Genomic DNA, 22,309 nt, shown 5'->3' on the forward strand with positions numbered 1-22,309 from the left:
TGTGTAAAACGTAGAAAAAGAGGTTCAGCACAAAATCAGAATACTGGTATTTTCAGACAAGAAGTTTAGACTGATCTGTTGTCTGAGGTAGACAGCTGGTTAGAACCCGCTGCCTGTTGTGTGCAAGCACCTGATATTGGGCAGATAACTGACCTCTGACCCCTGAACTAGGCATCCCTCACCAATCTAGATCCTTAAAAAGCCGTTTCCATGGCTTCAGCTGTTGTGAATACAGCATGAGCAGCATTTTCACATACAGTCTGTCATCAGCTAGGAGGACACACATGTACATCTCTGTCTGAGACTTCTTACTTCTCTCCTGCTAACACTCGGCTACGCTTTGGTTAAATATTATTATCCACAACACATTTATATGCACACAATTTACAAAGTAGTGCTTCGGTGACTTGGGATATGGAAGTAGAACTAAAATCAACCGTGGACTTTAAAGTGCCCATGCTTGAGTGGCCCATTTCTCTTTTTACCCCCCCCCCTCTCTCTCAATCCCCCCTTCCTCCACATGCACCTCCTCAGCCTGTCAGAGTGCATCATGGGAATACTTCAGCCTGCCAGCAGATTGTCCAAGGCTGCCAACGGCACGGATGAATAACTTCTATTCATCATTATCTGAGAAAGAGCGAGAGAGAGGGGCAGAAGGGACAGGAACTGTTAAAGGATAATCAACTCACTTACGAGACCGAGATCTGAAGAAAACTTCCAGGCTATATTCCTGATGTCAGAGGTGACCTTAAACATTAAAGTCCATTATCGGGGTTAGCCTTGAACACACAGTGTAAATGCCAGAAATACCCTCACATCCATCAGAGGCTGCTACACACACAAGCAGACACATGTAGGGGTATACATGTATATAATCCAAATGATGTGACCTGACCTAAATGTCCTGGAACTGCTCAGAGATTTGCACAGAATGTCTTGAGCACATTCTGCAGGCACTGCTTATTTAAACACTTACTCTATATTTCACTCTTACCACGTCTGTTTGGACTAGTGAATGAACTGCACACATTAAGACATTGTTGTGTCGTGTGTGTTGTGTTCTTCTTATCACCATCTTTATTATTATTGCTTATAATAATAAAGATAATGATAATAACAATAATAAAAATAAGATTTTTTTCAGATGCACCTGTATACTGTGAAAAAATAACTGGGGGAGATACACTCGCAAATATAAAACAAATGTTTTATGTAATGATATAAATTATGAATGTGTGTTTTCAGGGAATTCTCTAAAGTGCTCGATTCACTGCACTGAATGACATAATTGCTCTCTTCTACACCCATTCATGTTATACTGCTCTATTTCTGCAAAGATCTGACTGAATGAACTAGTACGACTATATGAACATCGGATGAAATGGTGTATGAATGAATCAGAGAGTGAGAATGTGTGTGCAAACACTTTACCTTCCTGGTAAGCTCCATCTGCCATCACCAAATGGAGGATTTTAGGATACAAGTGCTGGTACTCAGTTCCCGAAAATACTTTGCACCATGCTGGAGCCCACAGCAATGTTCTCATCTTCATCCTCATGAATAGCCTAAATAACAAAACAAATAATGTATTACTGATGAAGTCAAGCAAACCAATGAAAAGTCCAGTGCCAGATGCAACAACATTCTAAAAGGGATAATTTACCAATTGATAAAAAAAAAAATGTATTTCATAATTTACTCATGTTGTTACAAACTTGTATGACTTTATTCTTTTGAAGCAAACAAAAGAAGATATTTTGAAGAACACTGGGGACAAACAATATTGGACACTATTCAATTTCAATTTAATAGTATAGACAAAAATAAATTCAGACATTTTAATTTAAATATCTTTTTCTGTGCTCCACATAAAGTCATTCAGGTTTGCATACAGGTGCAGATATTTAAAGGGTCTCCACCCATAGTTCACCCAAAAATTAAAATTCTGTCATCATTTATTGTTCCAAACCTCTTTGACTGACTTTCATTGGTATTACAAAAAAGATCATAAATGATGAAGGAATTTCATTTTCGGGTGAACTATTCCTTTAAGTTAGGAATTATAAAGTCATTTTCATTACAGGGTTTCTTCGGTGTTATGTTTTTTTTTTTTTTTCGCAACCAGCAGCAAAAAAAAAAAAAAAAACAGCAAATCACAGCAGTTTATTGCACTCCCAATGTGACAAACTATATAAAAAGCCTCCTAAGGCAGCACATTTAACATTCTTAAAGGTTAAGGATAACATCTGTATCTAATTCCCAGAATGAACCCGAAGGCCGAAAACAAAACTTAGTGTTTAAAAATGTATGAGTGAAGTACATGGCTGCATTGTTATTGGTGGTGTCTGACCACTAACGACCTTTTAGTTTTGCAGTATTTTCACCTGGGCACAAAACCACTTCATTTCACTGGAGACATGGTGAGAGTTGACATTTAATGCAAAATCGAGGAACTCCGACCTTGATCTTGTTGTAGGCTAGAATGAAGTTCTCAAAGCCCATGGCCTGCTCTAGATGGATCCGCAGCTCCTCCAGACGACTGAAGATGCTGTCCTGTTGCTCTAGGTCTTCATCTTCCTCTTCCTCACTGTCATCTGCATTCACATCCATGCACAGAGATAAAGCATGCACTACAATCTATCAAAGTTCACACAGTGAGAGTGTATTGTTGTGGAACATTGGTTGATACTATGCTGACCTATGTCAGTATTGAAAGTGTCATTTGCCAACGTCATTCCACACTGTAGTCATACAAACCCAATCCATCATCAGATTTAATTAGCCACAACAATATATTTAGCTCAATAAACACAGTACTTCATTTTTAGTGAGCTTAGCAACAATTTAACATGTTTGTTGCATTAATGTTATTGTTCCATAGAGATGTGTTTGCTAATGTAATTGTTCAGAGTTGCTTTAAGTGTAGTTAGTTGTGTATACACAATACACGAGGTTAGCTGTCGTGTTTGTGAAAATGATTAGCTATTGGGTTGCATTTAAAGAGTATGTTAGCATCTAACCTGTGCTTGCAGACACAGTTAGGTATCTGTTATGCTGTGTTGACAGATGCAGTTAGTAATTGTGTTGTGTTTGTGTATGAAGTGAGCAGTGTTGTAATTCGCTGTTTTAGTGTATTTAGTTAGCCACTCTGCTGTGTTTGTGGTTGGGGTTAGCTGTTGTGCTGTGTTAACAGAAGAGGTTAGCTGTTTCACTGTGGTTACGGTTAGGTGTTGCATTATATTAACGGTTATGGTTAGCTGTTGCACTGTGTTGACAGGTACAGTAAGCTGTTTTGTTATGTTTACAGATGTATTTGCGGATAAAGTTAGCTGTGTGCTGTGTTTGTGGATCTAGATAGCCACAACGCTGTATTCATGGATGCAGTTAGCAGGTGTTCTGTTCTGTGTTTGTGCATGCATTCAGCCCTTGTGATCTGTTTGAGGATAGGGTTAGCATCTGCAGCTGTTTATGGATACAGTTGTGATTGCATTACCAGACTGCCACTCCTCATTGAGCTGGCCTTCACTGCTGTTCTGCTCTTCATCTTCCTCAACCTCCATTCCGTTAGTAACTGACCCTCCAGGTTCTTCTTCACCATGCCTAACATGATCATCTTGCTCAGCCATTCCATTAAAACACTCCTCCTCTGGACTGTGTTTGTCATCACCAGCCCTAGCCAACCCATCAAGACCAGCTGCCTCTTCATCAGCTGGGCTGCTGTTGGATCCACCACCATCTTCCTCCTCTTCATCATCATCATCATCATCACTGCGCTGCTCCTGGAGAATCCTCTCCATAGATGCTCTGAGCTCCCTCAAATCATCATCCTCATACACACTGAGAGAGATAGAGTGATAAGTCAGTGTGTGTGTGTGTGTGAGAGAGCATGTACACACGTGAGTTTTGTGTGTCTTACTCCTCAGATTCAGACTGCTCATCTGCTTTATCCTCCAAATCTTCAATCTCCAGGTTTCTGTCAGGAGCGACTGCATCTTCAGCTTCTGCAGCATCACTGAACACTTTACTGAGGTCTGGTCAGGAGCACGTCCTCAGCATCTAATAGAACACACACAAACAAGTGCTCACAAACATCAAAAAATCAAATACCCTAAAAGAAATTGAAAACAGACATATTCATGTTCTTCAGTAGCTGAATAACTCTATACATTAACACTCCAAATGCAAAGCTCCCTCCTCAGTTCTCTTAGACTATTTATTAAAAATAAGCTGCAAAAATGGCTCAACCTGTAATGGTATTTGTGCTGTATCAGCCATGAGCATGTAAACAAGTAACATTTAAAAAAATCATTAAAAAAAATCATTAGTATCTAGAGGTGCAGGAAGTTCAGCAAACATTATGCAGAGACACAGGTGTTACCCCACAGCACAGACAGAGGGATCCTAATGTTAGAAACAAGCATTTGAAGTTTATTTTTGACAACAACCCTGATTATTTCAGTCTGGCCTACAGAGTTTGTGCAGCATATTTCGGTACGGATTGTTTTGTGAACCTGTCACAATGTAATGCAGGCTGTGCAACTAGGTTGTCATTGAAGGATGAGGCAGGGCCAACTATGTTGCGCCCAACAGCAAACTTAAATAAGCATTGTTTTTCATTTAATCTCACATGTGAAAAGGGCATATGCATGTCTTAGAGTCACAGCAGCAAAAAGCATCCCATTTAATTTATGCAAAATGAAGTGTATAATGATTGTTTTAAAAAGATTTCCAAACACATAGTCCGGTCTCAAACTTGCAACACTGGTTTAACCAACATTTTGGGCTGGTCAGGATGTTCAAACTGCAAAGTTTTGATACTGTCACATAGCTAGTATTAACACTTTTAAAAGCTGGATGTCACTGAAATAGCATCAGATTCTTTCTTTCGTGTGATGTACTTCCAAAGTGAAACTTGGAACTTGGTTCAGTTCAAGGATTGTTGATTAACTGATGGAAGATCGACACAGTGCTCACATTCTCTCGTTCATCGTCGTTAATAGTTCTGTCTAATACGAATAGACATCTGTCTAATAATCATATAGAATGGTTAAAGGGGGGTTACAATGGTGTTTCATGTATTCAGAGTTGTTCACAGTGTTAAAGAGATGGATTCTCATGCTAAACATGGCCAAAAAAATGTAGAAGAATGACTGAGAATTTCTTTGCCGAAAATCTTACTTCCGGGTTGGTACAAGTTTCAGCTGATTTTTTTTCGATCGTGGATCTAATGACATAGATGAGAGCGGAAGTCCTTATATGAGCATTACTCTCAGAAAAGCGCGCCCGCGCACACACATTGACCAGAGGAGAGCAAGACCGCGCACATCAACACGCTTCAAAATCGTCTGCAGTGCTACATAGGATTTGTTTGAAAATGCTTCCAAATAAGTGCGTTTTTGGATGTGAGGGGAAAGTTTACCGTGTTCAGCTTCCCAAAGAACCCAGCATTACATGAACAGTGGATGCAGTTTGTTTTTCCGGGGCAGCAACGGAGTGTATCAAGTGCCTTTGTGTGCTCTGGTCATTTGAGTGACGAATGTTTTATAATAATATAAGTCGATGCTGGATTTGCACATCGTTTGATATTAAAACATGGAGCCGTCCCTGTGATAAAAGACTCCATTCATGTAAGCAATAGCATCAGATTTCTGTATTTTGTTGGAAATCAGCACATAAGTGAATATGTTAATGGAAACAACACGAAACATCAGTATTATAGCTCTGCCCACCACACGCCTCCAGGAGCTCGGCTTTTTATGGAAAGAATCGGAAAGCTGTATTTTTCTTTTATAAATATGATAAAACTAGAGACTTTTTGGATATATGAAGGATGCAATACTACTCTATAGGTACTCAAGATTAACATGAGATTGGGTGAAACGGTGTATGTTATGTACCCTTTAAACTAAGGAATTAATGTATACAGAAAGTATTATAACGATCTTATTAGGCCTATTAGTAATAGAAATGCAAACATTATAATACTTTCTTGTTCGCCGTCAGCATTATGCAAATATGCATTTATATAATTTAAACAAATCTTTGAATGACTAATGGAGATTTCACAAACCTTGCAAACTCAGTCGAATCCAGCTGTGAGATCTTGTGAAGTGTGTATGTGTATCCAGCATGATCGCGTGTTCTCTGTGTAACTGGCGATTTGTGCGAATTAAATGCTTTAAACTCGTGATTACAAATTATGCTGCGCTTTATGCATTTGCCCACTGTCATATTCTAATGCTCATGTCATTTCACTGTGTGCTATATGTAAAATGAGGGTTACCCTGGCTTTATTTGAAAAATATGATTCCCAATGCACACAAATTTCCCAGAACACTGAGTGCCGTGGTTACAGTGTTTACTTTACTTTTTTTTATATTATAATTTTATTAAATATTTATTTGTGAAAAATATTGTCATCTAAAGTATAAGTATGTTTCTTTTACACATTTATTTTTTAATCCATTGTCAAATGATTAAAAATTTCTTAATTATTAATAATAATAATTAAAAACATTATATCGTCTTTTTTATCGACCCCCCTACTTACCAAGATATTGGCATCGGCTGTTAAATAACACATATCGGTCGACCACTACTTACAACTATTGTTGGTGTAAGCATTTTTACTGGACTACAAAGGTATAGAATATGGCTCTTTAATCAATATGAATTGGAACAAGAAATGCACAGTCTCTAAGCTGCAGTTCGAAGTTATTCGTTTACAGGAATAACATGACACCCATGAGGGACTTAAAACTGTCTCCACAGAGCAGAGGAGGGCTTTAATAATGGCACAATCATCCATCTCCACCACAGCTGTCGGTACAGAGATGCACTGTGTTCTCGCACTTGAGTGGAGAGTAGTGCTAAACTACTGATTAAACAGACTGACAGCCTGCGCTGAGAAAGACGGCATTTAGTGTGTGTGTGTGTGTGTGTGTGTGTGTGTGTGATCTGACTGTCCAGTTGTCCAGAGGGTTGGGTGCAAACAAGCCAAAAGGCCAAATGTGCGTGCGTGTTTGCAAAAGTGTTGGCGTGGGTGTGAATGTTAATGTGCTTTTGTGAGGGCAAAGAAAAGTATTTGCGTATGTTCGCCTGTGGGGTGGGTGAAAAAGTACACAGGCCAGCGCAAAGTCCTTTGGTTTACTGGCATATCAAGGATGTGGAAGAATCGCATTAATAACGCTCCACTCAGGAGCTCAAAAACACACACACATTCTGCCTTCCAGCACTGCAATGGCCCGAGGCACATCCACACACATACATATGCCTATCCTTGCATACACACACACCATTATGTGTGCACAAATTTCAGTCTGTGGGAAACAAATCACCCCAAACAAAAACTTGACTTCGAGATGCAGTGCTACACATTATCGAAGGCTGCCATCTGTTTCTCCTTCTATAGTGCCATAACTTTCTTCCTCATAGTCTTTCTCTTTATTCTTTTTAGTTATCTCTTTCTCTCTTGCCTTGTAGTATAAGAGATTCTGCTCTAATCAGTGTGATAAATGGCAGCAGTGGAGTCCTCCATTATTATGCTGTGTAATAGTCTCATATCTTTCCACTAAAGTTGGGCTCACACTGTGTGGTTTTTAAAAGTCCTTTAGGATTGCACTTGTCAGACTGTACAAACATGATGATCATGTCACACTGTGGGATCTCAGTTGCCATTAATGTCAAACTGTACGACAAGACGCATTAAAAACAGCTGCACCCAAGAAAAGATGTCCGGAGTTCTACATGATCAACTCGTACACGTTCAGTGACTGCAAGCTGCATTGCACGGACTATAATGTTGGCTTTCATTAAAAGTATATGAATGGTGCCAATAGTGGCGTATTTAAGAAGAATAGTGAAAGCAGCAATACACACCCACATGAAACAGTGGTGCAACTGGTGTTTATCATAGCAAAGGAAACGTATCAGATGAATTTGGCCGGAGTTATGTGGTTAGAAGAAATCTGTAGCCTTAATTCCAATCATGGCTTGTCTTAAAAAAAATGAAGACAGTTTGACGTTTGTCGTAGGAGAAGTCATACTGCAGGACTGTGCGTCAAATCTTCTGTCAAATTTTATCACAAATGGCCATCAATCGGCTGTCTGTGAACATGTCAAACCGGTGATCAAAGACTACAGATTTTAGCCCAGGATTATAAGAATCTTTTATGATTTTCAAAATTTGTCTCATTTGACCAAATTGTGGCCAAAATCACACAGTGTGAGCCGGGCTTAAGACAAACACATACATACACTCACCTGAATTTCTTCAGTCTTTTGCAGAGTTGTTTTGTAAACTAAAATCGTAACTATTAAATGGAAACTAAAGCAAAACTGATACATAGCTGAAACTAATTGCTGAAACAAAATGGATATATATAATATGAATATTAGTTGAAAAACTTGATCAACAAATATTAGAAAAAACATTGAAGAGTCTTGTCAACTGAAATAAGTTTGGGTTAAAGGGTTCATATGTTGCTAAAAATAACATTATTTTGTGTATTTGGTGTAATGCAATGTGTTTATGCGCTTTAAGGTTAAAAAAACAACTATTTTCCACATAATGTACATTATTGTTGTTCCTCTATGCCCCGCCTTCTGAAACACATCGATTTTTACAAAGCTCATCATTCTGAAAAGCGAGGTGTGCTCTGATTGGCCAGCTATCCAGTGCTTTGTGATTGGCAAAATCCTCAATCGTGTGATGAAAATGTTATTCCCCTTACCATACCCTGTCTCCCCTGGCACGACGAGACAAACCCAATAAAACCCATTACAAACGAGGCATTTGTTGCATACAGTGGGGACATAATTACTGATTATAATGACTTATACTGTGTTTTTACCAGAGGTGGAAAGAGTACAAAAATATTCTACTCAAGTAAAAGTACCATTACATTAATGACATTTTACTTAAGTACAAGTAAAAGTACCAGTCTAAAAATCTACTCAAGTAAAAGTAAAAAGTAGCTCATTTAAAATTTACTCAGAGTAAAAATTACTTAGTTACATTTTAACAGTGGGAGGGAGTCAAAATGGGACAGGCCAAGAGTGTCAAACTCAGTTCCTGGAGGGCCACAGTCCTGCACAGTTGAGATATAACCCTAATTAAACACACCTGATCCAGCTAATCTAATCATTTAGGTTTATTTGAAAACTACATGATATGTGTGCTGGAGCAGGGTTAGAACTAAACTCTGCAGGGCTACGGCCCTCCAGGAACTGAGTTTGACACCCCTGGGATAGATCTATTAATCTCGAACTAGTTGTTTTTAATTAAAGGAATCAGTTATTTAAATAATAACTGATAAATAATAAAAAATAATAATAAAACATTTGGGCTGTTACCAGGCAAATCAGTATCAACAAACTCATCTTTTAATGCAGAGGAAATGCAGAAGATTCATTGGAAGTGGCATTTAGATGTATTACACTGTTTAGTGCAGGACAAGAATGCATTTAACCTGCAGTTACAAATGCATGAATAATGTTTTGATATACAAGACATAAAATGTTGAATACTCATTTGAAATGATAAGAAATTAATTATTTAAAAAAAATCAAAAGATACTTTAAATGTGAAATTAAAATGGCCAGTATGTGTCAGCAAGTCACTGTTAATAAGTGAGTCATTGCGATTGAACCGAATCATTTAAACGGTTGTGTTTGGAATTATTTTCTATTGTAGAAATAGAGCTAAAAAAGGCAATATGGTGTCTAAAACGCAAGTCTCTTAATTAACTTGTTTACTGAACTGTTATATATATGTATGTATATATTCATGATGATTTTTGGAGGAAAAGATGGCATTCTTTGTGTGATTTTGATTTAATATACGTCTAAGTTGTACGTTTTTATGTGCATGAAAACGTAAGTAAATGTACGTGTGGTAGAACCACATTTAACGTAAAAATAGACACGTATTCTCATGAGATCACGTTGCAACGCAGCATGTGAATTTTCTGCCCCTATATCTTAAATTTTGTGATCATTCTAAATGCATTTAGGAGACTGAATCACACAGTGAAAGAACGCACTATAAATGCGCGCGCACATCATTAAAACAAAAATAGCACACTCCTCACCAGTCTTTTTGGCTAATTTGTGCAAAACCTCTTGCTAAAATGTCAAAGCTTCATTTTAACCACCAATGCACCGATGCAATTATTTAGCTTACCTCTACATTCTTGCGAATGGTTTATGTCTTGTCGAGATTTTATAAGCTGCTAGTTTGGTCTTCCTAGGCAAGTACAGCTTACACTGCATAATAGAGCATACATATGGCCAGGGGTTCACTTCATTTCCTTCGAGTTCAACTTCAGAATATGACGGGGTTTCGTTTTCAGCGGTGTCTGCACCACTAACGCCTGTTTTGTCCGTCTGCATCTTTCTTGTGATTTTAGCGCCAGTTTTCCCTCCTGCCCATTATTTACTGCCGTAGTTTCCAGGGAGCGATTTATTTTTTTTATTTTTATTTTTTTTACTCAGTAATTAATGTGTTTTAAAATGTAGCGAAGTATACTTCAAACAAAATATACTTAAGTAAAAGTAAAATTACAGATTTAAAAAATTACTTTAAAAAGTATTAGTACACAAAAAAGCTACTCAATTACAGTAACGCGAGTAAATGTAATTCGTTACTTTCCACCTCTGGTTTTTACACATTTTGTTGTGTATGGTGCCATGTAAACATAAAACCATGTCTTTATTTGTGATGATAAATGTGTAAACAAATGTTTAAATAAAGAGATGGCACATCTTTGAGTTTGATAAACACCAAAGTGAATATAGAATATGAAAGGCTGTTTGAAAACATGTAAATATGACAAACAAGCAGGTGTCAAAAGTTGCACTTGCATGCTCTGCTTTGTGTAGAGAGGTAACCATGGTAAAGGCTGTATTTCTGCTGTTCCTAGCATATATGTGACCATGGACCACAAAACCAGCCTTAAGTGTACATTTTTCGAAATTGAATAAATTAGCTTTCCATTGATGTATGGTTTATCTGGTTTATCTGACAATATTTGGCCGAGATACAAATATTTGAAAATCTGGAATCTGAGGGTGCAAAGAAATCAAAATACTGAGAAAATCACCTTTGAAGTTGTCCAAATGAATTCTTAGCAAAGCATATTATTAATCAAAAAATAACTATTCATATATTTACGGTAGGAAATTTACGAAATATCTTCATGGAACATGATCTTTACTTAATATCTTAATGATTATTGGCATAAAAGAAAAATCAAGAATTTTGACCCATACAATGGTTTTTTTAACTGGTTTTGTGGTCCAGGGTCACATATACGTATATATTTCTCCCAGGGGGGAGTGCTGCCACATAGAGTGCAAGCCTGTGGGAAACACTGATGTTCATTACTGTTGTTATACTGGCACAGCGTGTCCTCAAAACTCTCGCAGCACGATGCAGAAACTGCCATTTCAACAATATATTTCCAAAATCCATCACTTACCCTTATCTTGCTCACTTTCTTTTCTCTTTTTCCACTTCTCTGCACCAGTTTTATAGTGATGCCTCTTCATTTTCATACATTAACATCCAGGACTGAAACTTTATCAAAGCATTACTGTCTGAACCCTGACATGGGGCCCTATTGTAGCCGCTTATAGCGCTTATTAGGTCGGGCTTATACTGTATGTAAATGTTTTGATTCTTTATTGTTCAGTCCCACTTTACATTAAGGCTCCATTAGCACATCAAAAGTTGCTACTGTGTTATTTAATGAACTCGAGCTAACATGAACTGAGTATTTTTTAGCAAAGATTAATAACTTCTGTAGCAAATGTAACTAATATTAATAGTTAATTTTAGTGCATTAACTAAGGCTAATTAATGAGAAAGTATTGTAAAGTGTTACCTTTTGGTCTTTATAATTATTTTGCACTTTAATCTTTAAATCTGAAATTATTTATGTTATACTTCTTTGTGTATTGCTTTATTGTATTTAAATGTTCAGTTTCTTTTTGTTATAAGAAAAAAGTTATTAAACCTGTTATACTTCATTATGACAGCACTTCTTTTAAACTAAATTTCAATATCATGATATTACTGTATACCGTGATAAAAGCATTAGCAATTAATCACAACATGAAAATTTGATACCGTCACATACCTAGCAGATCTTGTGTATAAGTTGAGTATAAGTTGTATAAGTTGACAGAAAATCAGTGTTTGATGGGCATAGATTTTTTTTTTTATTATTATTTATTTTGCTCAAGACTATAATTCTATCCATTTAGGGGATATTAAACATGTTTGATATTACAACACAAATTGTCTACATTTGTCATGCATTTGCTAGCAACGAGGTCCAGTTTGTTGTGTTCAGAAAGCCTGGTAGTGTTTGACACTCAGATGTTTAGTGTATGATGCCCTGTTTTTTTTTTCGTTCTTTTGTAACCATTTACAAAGTTGGCAAGTGTGTGTATGATGCCTTTAATTTTTTCAACCACTCCAGATTTTAAAATCATGTAGTGTGTTCCCGCCTTTAACATTTGATTATTTGGCCAGGGGTTAGCTCCACTGATTTGCCGTCAAAACTCACATGTGAGAGAGAGAAAAGAAATATAGACTAACACTCGGTACCAATGGGGTTCAAGTGATGACGCTCACCTTTGGGTTGTTTGTGTCGAAGAGGCCAGTGGAGAGGCCAATGAGAAGTGTGTCATCACACCGGTGGGAGCACAGTGGAGAGACAGAACGGGAACGTGAGGTGACAGAGGAAGAGTCTTCCAGTGAGGACTGAGCAGACAGGATGGCCAAAGCTACTGTACGTCTGTGAGCTGGACTACTGCTTAGCTTCACAAACAGAGACTCGTCAACTGAAAAAAAGAAAAGACGATGTAACAAAAACTTCATGTTAATGACAGGATTCACATTGTTAGAAAGTAAACAAAGTGTAAAGAGGAAGCCTGGAGCACTTTGATACGGTGCATAATGAGACATGCTTGTGTGAGAGGGAGATAAGGTGTCTTAGCACTGCACTTGAGACTACCTGCAGGTTCAGGCCGTTTCTCTTCTCTGCAGGTTTTCTCTGTGCAATCTGCTTGTAATACTCTGCCCTCTGCTGGCCTAATAATAAAAAATTATAATAAAAAAAAACAATGACTAAAGGGATCTTTCATTGCAAATATGAAAGATCCCTTTAGTCATTGAAATATGAAAGTTGTGTTATTATGTGCACTACTTTTAGATTTTTTTTTTTTAAAGACTTCAACATTTCAGCATCAAATGCATTAGACTGATCAAAAACTACAGTAAAGACATTTTACAAAATATTTCTATATCAAATAAATGCTGCTTATTTTAACTTTGTATTTATTAAAGAATCCTGAAAAAAATGTATTACGGATTCAGTAAAAAAAAAAAAATATTACAGACAACTGTTTTCAACATTGCTAATAATAATAAAAAATGTTTCTTGAGCACCAAATCACTATATTAGTATGATTTCTGAAAGATCATGCGACACTGAGGACTGGAGTGATGGCTGCTAAAAAATTCAATTTGAAAAATAAATTAAGAAATTGTCTTTAAAAATATATTAAAATAAAAAGTAATTTTAAATTAAAATAATATTTCACAATATTACTATTTTACTCTATTTATTATATAAGAAAAAACACCCTTGTTGACCATAAAAGACTTCTTTAAAAAACACTGAAAAAGAAAAAAAATAATTGTTCCAACCCCAAACTTTTGAACAGTAGTGAACGTTCCACACCTGTGTGCAGTTACGGTTTCTTTAGAACACATTAGGAAAAAAGTGAATTGTAACATAGCTTTTGTCATTCAACGACTGTTGTGTGACTGTGACTAGGACTGTCAAGCACTATAAAAAAATAATAATAATAATTAAAAAAAAACATTATCTGTGATATGTTTTTTTCTTTGCCCCTGCAAATTAGGAGCTGATATCGTATCACAAGATTTGTAAAGCAATTCTAAAAATAATTCTACAAGTGTCAGGCAGTTTTAAGGTAAATATGTTTAAAATACAGTAGTCTGAATGGTAATTTGATTTTGAAAAAAAGTTTAGATTTTTTTTTTAAATAATAAAATACTAATATATAGATCAGCTATATACTAACTGAAGTAAAAGAGCAAATTGACAGGTTTATGACAAGTTTGAAAACAACCTGTATTAAATTTTAACAGTGATAAAGATATTAATGCCAAAACGATGCTATCGATTGTCAAATTCTGTGGAAAAAGGCTTACGTAGACACTGGAGTGTCATTTATCCATGCTTGCATTACATCTGCTGGGGATGGCTTTGAGGGTTGCTGAGAGGCTTCTTCCAGAACTACTGACTCCATATCATCCATCACTAGAAGGACAGAGAAAATGTTTGTTACAAACAAAAGTACAAATTAATTGGAATTTCTACACATTTCTGTTCTCCTTTTCAGTTGAATTCTATTCTCACCCTCTCTCTCACTTTCTCCAGACTGAGTCTTTTTTATCTCCTCTGGTGTTGGTGGGATTATTTCCAGACGTTTAACCTCTGCAGTGATTGGCAGTATCTCCTGACATGTCACTTCTTGTTTTGCAAGGCTAATGGCAAGCTGGCGAGGCTGAGGAAGAGGCACTTGTTTGGTTTCAGCAGTGACATCTAAAGACTCTTCAGTGAGATTAACGCTTTCTGGGAAAAACACCACCACAGGAATTACAGGAAGCTATTGTCAGTAAGACTGAACTCATCACACGTATGAAAAACACTCAAAAACTTACCAGTCAGTGTGTGGTCACAGGTCCCGGCGGGATCTAGTTTCGGGGTAAAAGACTGGAGCTATGCCTTTTCCAACACCTTCAGAACCTTGCCCCCAAGCCTTCCTTAGCCCCTCCCCCTGCCAAGCGTCCATGCAAATGACTTCAGCTGCTGTTTTTTCTGAAACACGTTTAAAAAAAAATAAATAAATGGATGTTACTGCATATAAATAATGCATTTTATTACATACAATGGAAATGACATGATTTTGCTCTCAGAGCAAAGAATACTAGAGATCTAGCAAATAACCAAATGCCTGTTTAATAACTGTTTGTTATTAATCTGGTTACTGTAGAGCAGCTGGAGTCCCAGAGCATGTAACGCAACACACCTTCCATGGTTACACAACAAACCACACTGTTATACATAACCCATTCACTCTGGAAGTAATAGGGATGTGTATAATTCATTGACTACTTTTATTCTTCATCTACTCAACTAGCAAAATCAAATGTCAAATTATTTAAATGTGCAGCCTAATGTATCCACCAATTTCTCACTGTAGCTCACCTAAATGTTGCTTTTATAACTGTATGTAGTTTTATAACATTATGAATATGCGATGATGATGTTATTAGAGCTGATGGCGTGTGCTTTTAACTGCTGCAATATTTTGATTCTTGCCTCATTTATTCATTCATGTTGGTACATTCACTACTCAGAGTCATGCAAATGCAAAGTGCTACAAGAAACTTTTGTTCTGAACCACTGTTCTGTGTTTCATCAAAAACTATCAATTTGAAAAAGAAAAAAAAAACAGTTCAGAATCTCAGGATGAGGAAGTTTACCAGTTAGCTGACTTGCTGTTGTAAAGCTGGTTTCTTACAGAGTCTGCTGAGCCACAGACAAAAGAGGGCTAGTATCAGTTTGCCACTTCTTCCTCTCTGCACTCGTCTCTGGAGATGCCAAATGAGACATTGAGATAGGACAAGAGAGAGAAAAGAGCGTGCTTATGACACAAATATCTAAAATAAATTCATTTTATCTTCTTTTTCTGAAGTAAAACGCAAGACAAAAAGCTAATAAAACTATGCATGTTCTGATCTGACTGGTCTTTAGTAATTACACAGAACAGAATGAATAAAAAAATATATATCGTAAACAGTATCAAATTTAGGACCATAAAATGTCTTAAATATGTTAATTAGTATAATTAAGAAATAATTATTGTAAAAGGTATTAAATGTTGGGATTGAAAAACAGGAATTGTGATACGGCCTATGCGATAATTACAATTCAAAATGCTACGGTTTAATTAAATGTGAAATGTCTCTGCACATTTCAAACTAAACTTTCAAAGAAGGTTCAACGTAAATCCTGGTCATCCTATAACATATATGTTTTGACATATGACTAACCGCTCCCACATCCTTCAGAGCTGCAGTCATGGAGATGGCTGGAGTGGTGGGTCTAGAGGAGGGTGTGGCTTTGAAAGCATCTTCCTGAGAGGTGGAGTCAGATGGCTGAGTGACAGGTGCTGCAGGAGGTGGAGCTCCACCCACAGCTCCAACAGCAACCTTCACTCCTCGTGCAACAAGCTGCTTTGTTCCAAAAGATAAGACAAAGCAAAAGGTACGATAAAAACAACAAGTGGCAGATGAGGGGACACAAGGAAAGAAAAGAAGATTGGAAAACAAAGATGACATACATGATCCTCCCATGCTTTCTTCTCTCTCTCATACTCTTCTCTTCTTTTCCAGCTGTTTTTAAGTACAGCAGCATGAGCCTTTGCCTGGGCCTTAAACAACAGCACACATTCTTGATAATTGTTTTACTAATATAACAGTTCGTTTGCGTTTGCATTTTTGATACGAAGATATTTACACTTTAAAAGTTTTCAATAAGACCTTCTAAGAATCATCTAACGGTGCTTTCACACTTGGTTCGATTGGCTGGTCCAAACCAGTGTTCCACTGCTTCCCCCTTCCCCACTGGTTCGTGTTCATACGGTGTTTTTTGGGTTCTGAACCACGGTATGTTTGTGTCATCAGAATGGCAGGTGTTTACCACTGTTACTAGGTAATGACTACACAGACGATGGCAAAATTGATGGATGCCTGCTTGCTTAATTTCTGTTCTTAGGATTTTACAAATTCTGAATAATTTCCAAAGCATCCACAAAGAACGGCACATGCATCTATTTGTCAACTGATTTCAACACTGGTTATAAGAAGTAATGTTTATTGAGCACTAAATCAGCATATTAGCATGATTTCTGAATGATCATGTGACACTGAAGACTGGAGTAATGATGCTGAAAATTTCAGCTTTGCATCACATACACTGTGCAGGTACTGGACATCAGATTTCACTGGTGAGCAGATGCAGAAACATCACGTGGACATTTACAACTTAAATTAAGGAACCAAACAATGAAGGGTTTAAGTGACGTAATGGAGTGAGGAGTGTTGTTTGGTCCCAGACAGGAAGCACAGACAGATAAAACCTTAAGAGTGACAAAAATATTAGCAGCCTTTATCAACTAATCTGTAGCAGACAAGGCAGACCACTGTACCTTTCGCTCAGGACTGCTGCCTCCACAGGAACTGAGCACCTGTCTCCAGCCCTGCTCCCGAGTCCGGTTGATTTGGTTCAGCTGAAATGAAAAAGGTCCAAGTTAAAGTTGACACAAACAAAAGAAACCAATGTTAATTTATTGTAAATAACTATTTGCAGATGTGCACTGATTAATTCACCTTTTACCTCTCAAATCTCTTCATCTGAGCAGCCTTCAGTAACAACATCTACAGAGAGAAACACAATTACTGAGGGTCACTGACTCAATCAAGAGGCTTTTAATCTCTTTCTACCCAAGGGGCATATTACAAATAGTATCATACTACATACAAGGAGGACATACTAAATAAACAAATTCTGCAACACATGCTGAAGTGGGTCTGGAATTTAACCTAAGCGTTATGTAACATCTGAGTTATATCTGAGTCACAACGCACGACTGACTAGTATGATTCATCACACTGCCATACAAGTCTGTTAGCACACGTCACCTGAGGGCAGAGAAACTTGTGAATTCTGCGAGAAAGAAAAGGCTTGTCCAAAACGACTGAGACCGAGGGTCTCTCCCGGGGTTGCGCTTGAACAGCTGGGCCAAGAGAGAGCGCAAGTCTTGGGAGTAATGCACAGAAACAGGCGGGTGAACCACAGATGATTTTCAACACCAGGTTCTTCATGTTTCCAGCCTCAAACTGAGAGAAAGACATCATGTAAATGGAATTATAATACCATATTCACTCAAATCATAAATCAAGTAAGCCTATAATAAAATCAAAGAATATAGAAAAAGACTTTCAAAGAATCAACAGTGAAATTTCTCTTTAGTTGTAAAGTGTCTCTCAACACAGCTAATCATCTCAATTTTTAAAGCTGCTGCTGTTTCAATTGCCTCTCCGCTGTAAAATATAAGTCTCTAAAGAACATTCATGGTGTAAATAATGAAAATGAAACCTACATGCAGAGGCAGGTTAAAAAGAAAAGTTATGAAAGAACTGATTCTGTTTTATCACTCACATCAAAAGAGAAACACAACAACTCTCACGCACACAAAATCTACTTTTGAGAACATGAGGTACTTACTGCATGCTTAAACATACAGGACACATCCCAGAGCCCAGATATCACTAGGGTCAGACCCGACAGAACAACGCAGAAAGAAAGAGAGAAGACAAAAAACAAAGCAAACAGAAAGGGAGAAAGTGGGAAAAATTTTTACATTTTAGGATAGCACATGTGGATTACTCACATGTGCACATGAAAACATATATAAACAAACAAACTGTATAAATCTAAAGTAATTTGAATATCAAACAACATAGCTTTGTACAAAATCTGATTTTTTTGTCAAATAACCACCTGAAATCTAATTTACAATCCAAACCAATGCACATCCATTTGTGGTTTAAAATCAAATTAATGCATCACAGACTGAACATTCATATTATGTTTCATCATTCAGGATGTGATCAGGACTAACAACCTGAGATTTGTTTGCAGTGTGAACAAACTCATTTAATGTCTCTATCTTAGTTTACATCCTAATACTAAGAAAAACCTTTAAAAATAAAAAATTAAACATTTGGGATCAGTAAGATAAAAAAAAATTTAAATCAATAATTTATTTAGCAAGGATGCATTAAATTGATCAAAAGTGACGTAAATGTATTTATAATGTTACATATAATGTTTTTTTTTTCTTTTTTACTTTCTATTTGCAAAAGAATTCTGGATAGAAAATAATCATGATTTTACCAAACATATTAAGCCGCAAAACTGTTTATAATACTGATAATAATATGTTTCTTGAGCATCAAATCTGTATATTAAAATGATTTCTGAAGGATCATGTGATGCTGAAGACTATAGCAATGGCTGCTGAAAATTCAGCTTTGCTACCACAGGAATAAATTACATTTTAAAATGCATACAAATAGAAAGTGTTTTTTTTACTGTAAAACTATTTCTGGATTTGATCAGATAAACGCAACCTTGTTGAGCTTAAAGCAATTCTTTGAAAAAAATGATTACAAAATCTTACCGACCCTTATCCTTTGAATAGTAATGTAATACAGCTGGTGTTCATCAATAGTGGTTAAAAATATTCAGACTGAAGTTACACACAGTCCAGGAACAATTGACTTGACTTGGAACAAAACGTAGCTGCTGGGATCAGAGAAACTCATATAAACTTACATTATTTATTCAGCAAACTGTACAAGAGTTACTGAGTGCTCTGTTGCTACTGTACTGCCCATATATACCCCTCTGGCTCAGAACAGGAAGTACTGTACCTCTTGTTGTAGTATGGTTTATTTTCACATATCTCTGGTGACAGGTAGTAAGGTGTGCCAATACATGTCCTCGACACCTCCTAGGTGCTGCATACAGAACGCATTACATATGAAGCATTACATATCATTTTCATCACATTCCTCCGCCAAAGTCAAATCGAAATATCTTGCCTGTTCAAAACTCTAGCGATTCCAAAGTCACCCAGCTGTGTGTCACCATCTTTGGTCAGAAAAATATTCTTGATAGAAAACAAAAGCAGAATTCATATGATGGATATGTAAACCAAGTCTAAGGAGATTGTACATTGTGCTGTATTGCCATTGAAATGTTGGTTCAAGAGTGTGAGAGAGATATAGCATTACCTGTGATTTGATGTCCCGGTGTAGGATTTTGCGTTCATGTATGTGTTTCAGAGCCAGGCAGATCTGCACAAACCTTCCAGAAAACAACAGACAGGGACCAGGATTTCAGACGATTACATTGCAAGATTATTCTTGAGGTTAAAATAGGTCCAATGTTGCCATCCCCATGGGGCAACCCACTCTATATAGAATAAAACAGGTTATATAGAATAAAACAGGATTCTTTATCCCATATGAGTGCACATGACTTTAAATAGATTTTACATAGGCACTATTCACTAGGAGTGAGAATTTTATTTTTTTTAAAGCTTTGATAAATTGTGGTCTGTTAGGTGCAGAGCTTAACTCAATGTCTTTATATTGTTCCTCTTACTTGTTCCTCAGGGAATAGAGTCCCTCTCTGATTATTGATCTTCTTAAACATGTCTCCTCCCTCACAGTAGTCCATTACTATGTACAAACAACCACTCTCTGAAGAAAAAGAGAGAAACATTACTGTACTTCAATGACAGAAAAAAAGCAATGATTAAACCGTGATATATTTTTCTAAATCATGAAAAACATGCATTAAATTGATCAAAAGTAACATATTAAAGTAAACATATTTATGTCGCAGAAGATTTATTTTAAAAAAGCTGTTCTTTTGAACTTTCTATTTAAATTGAAAAAAGGATCACATTTTCCACAAAAATATTTTAATGCTAATAATAACAGGACATGTTTTACAGTTAATCAGCATATCAGAATGATTTCTAAAGATCATGATAAAGACCTTTTAGTAAAGGCTTTTACAATATATTAAAATAAATGTTTAGATGTACAATATATTAAAAAATAAAACTGTCATTTAATTTTTTAAAAATAATAATTCACAATATTACTGGTGTTATGATATTGTGTTGAAATAAGTGTAGTGCATAAGAGACATCTTTCAAATACATTAATGTTACAAACTTTCGGATAGTATTGTATCTGAACAGTATGTGATAAAGTCAGATTGACACTCTCAGGTTTGACTGTAAATTTAAAATGGTATTAAGAAGACATAATGCCCTCTACTGTTAATATCATCACCATTCATACACCATCCCAGTTTTATGTCATTAATTAGCCTGCAATCCGGATGTCAGAGATACAGCTGCTGCATGACTTCATGTAGAGAAATGATCATTAGCTCAAATGATCATTAGCTCATAACGACATCATCTCTATAATTTAATTCAAGAGCTTGGAGCTCCTCCAGATCATGCAGACTGCACAATCTATCAAAAAGACACAAGCCACAAGCCCTTAGAACAGAAATGCAGTGGGTCTGGTCTGTGCCGGAACTAATGCTCTCCGATTAATCAAGATAGGTCAACTAAAAACCTTATTTATATATATATATATAAATAAGATACACATCAAATATATTACATCTCACCATTTTTAAACAATTAGATTTTTAATAGCTGAAATATTTCTTCAATCTCTCATATTTATCCATGTCTCTGCAAATGACTTCTCATGCTGAGGCAGATGGACATCAAATTAGGACCACCAGCAAAACAATATTCTCTATCTATACATATATATATATATATATACATATATATTTACACACACACATATATATATATATATATATATATATATATATATATATACATATATATATATATATATGAAACTAACACACACACACACACAAGAAACTAACACACACACACACACACACACACACACACACACACACACACACATATCTATCTATCTATCTATCTATCTATCTATCTATCTATCTATCTATCTATCTATCTATCTATCTATCTATATATCTATCTATATATTGTCAGGTTCTTATCTGAGCATGTGTGTGTGTGTGTTAGTTTCATAAAAAGATTTCTTTACTATAAGAGTAATTCTAGCTGCTTTCTGATTACAAGGGATGAAGTGGTGTACATGTGTAGCTGTTAGAGTCAGGCAAATATATATTATATATTAGATATGCATTATTTAGTCAGTACATTTCAAAATACGTTGAGTGTCCTCGAGTGTCCTCTTGGATATATATTGCATTGATTTTTCTCAATAAGGTATTTGAGTTAATATTAATTTACCGATATACTTCACACGCTGATATCTATACTAACTTTGACTTCACCTATCGGCTTTCCGCGCGCAGTGCACTGAACACTTTTAATTTAATTTAAATTTAACATGGCGGCTCTGTTCCCTCTGTACCACAAGTTCACATTTAGCAACAACAAAGTACGGTAGATGATATTATCAACATTTAACGTGAGTTCGATATCTTGTCGTCTAAAAGTCTAAATCCTATGGTCGCCGTGATTTTGCCAAGCA

General features: G+C 36.3%; 1 pseudogene; it reads right to left on the reverse strand.

The window, feature by feature from the left end:
* Positions 1 to 613: 613 nt before the first annotated feature.
* On the reverse strand, positions 614 to 20,459 carry LOC132091722 (serine/threonine-protein kinase Nek1-like; annotated as a pseudogene).
* Positions 20,460 to 22,309: the final 1,850 nt, after the last annotated feature.

This window comes from Carassius carassius, chromosome 18 (genome assembly GCF_963082965.1).
Source record: "Carassius carassius chromosome 18, fCarCar2.1, whole genome shotgun sequence".
Lineage (NCBI taxonomy): Eukaryota > Metazoa > Chordata > Actinopteri > Cypriniformes > Cyprinidae > Carassius > Carassius carassius.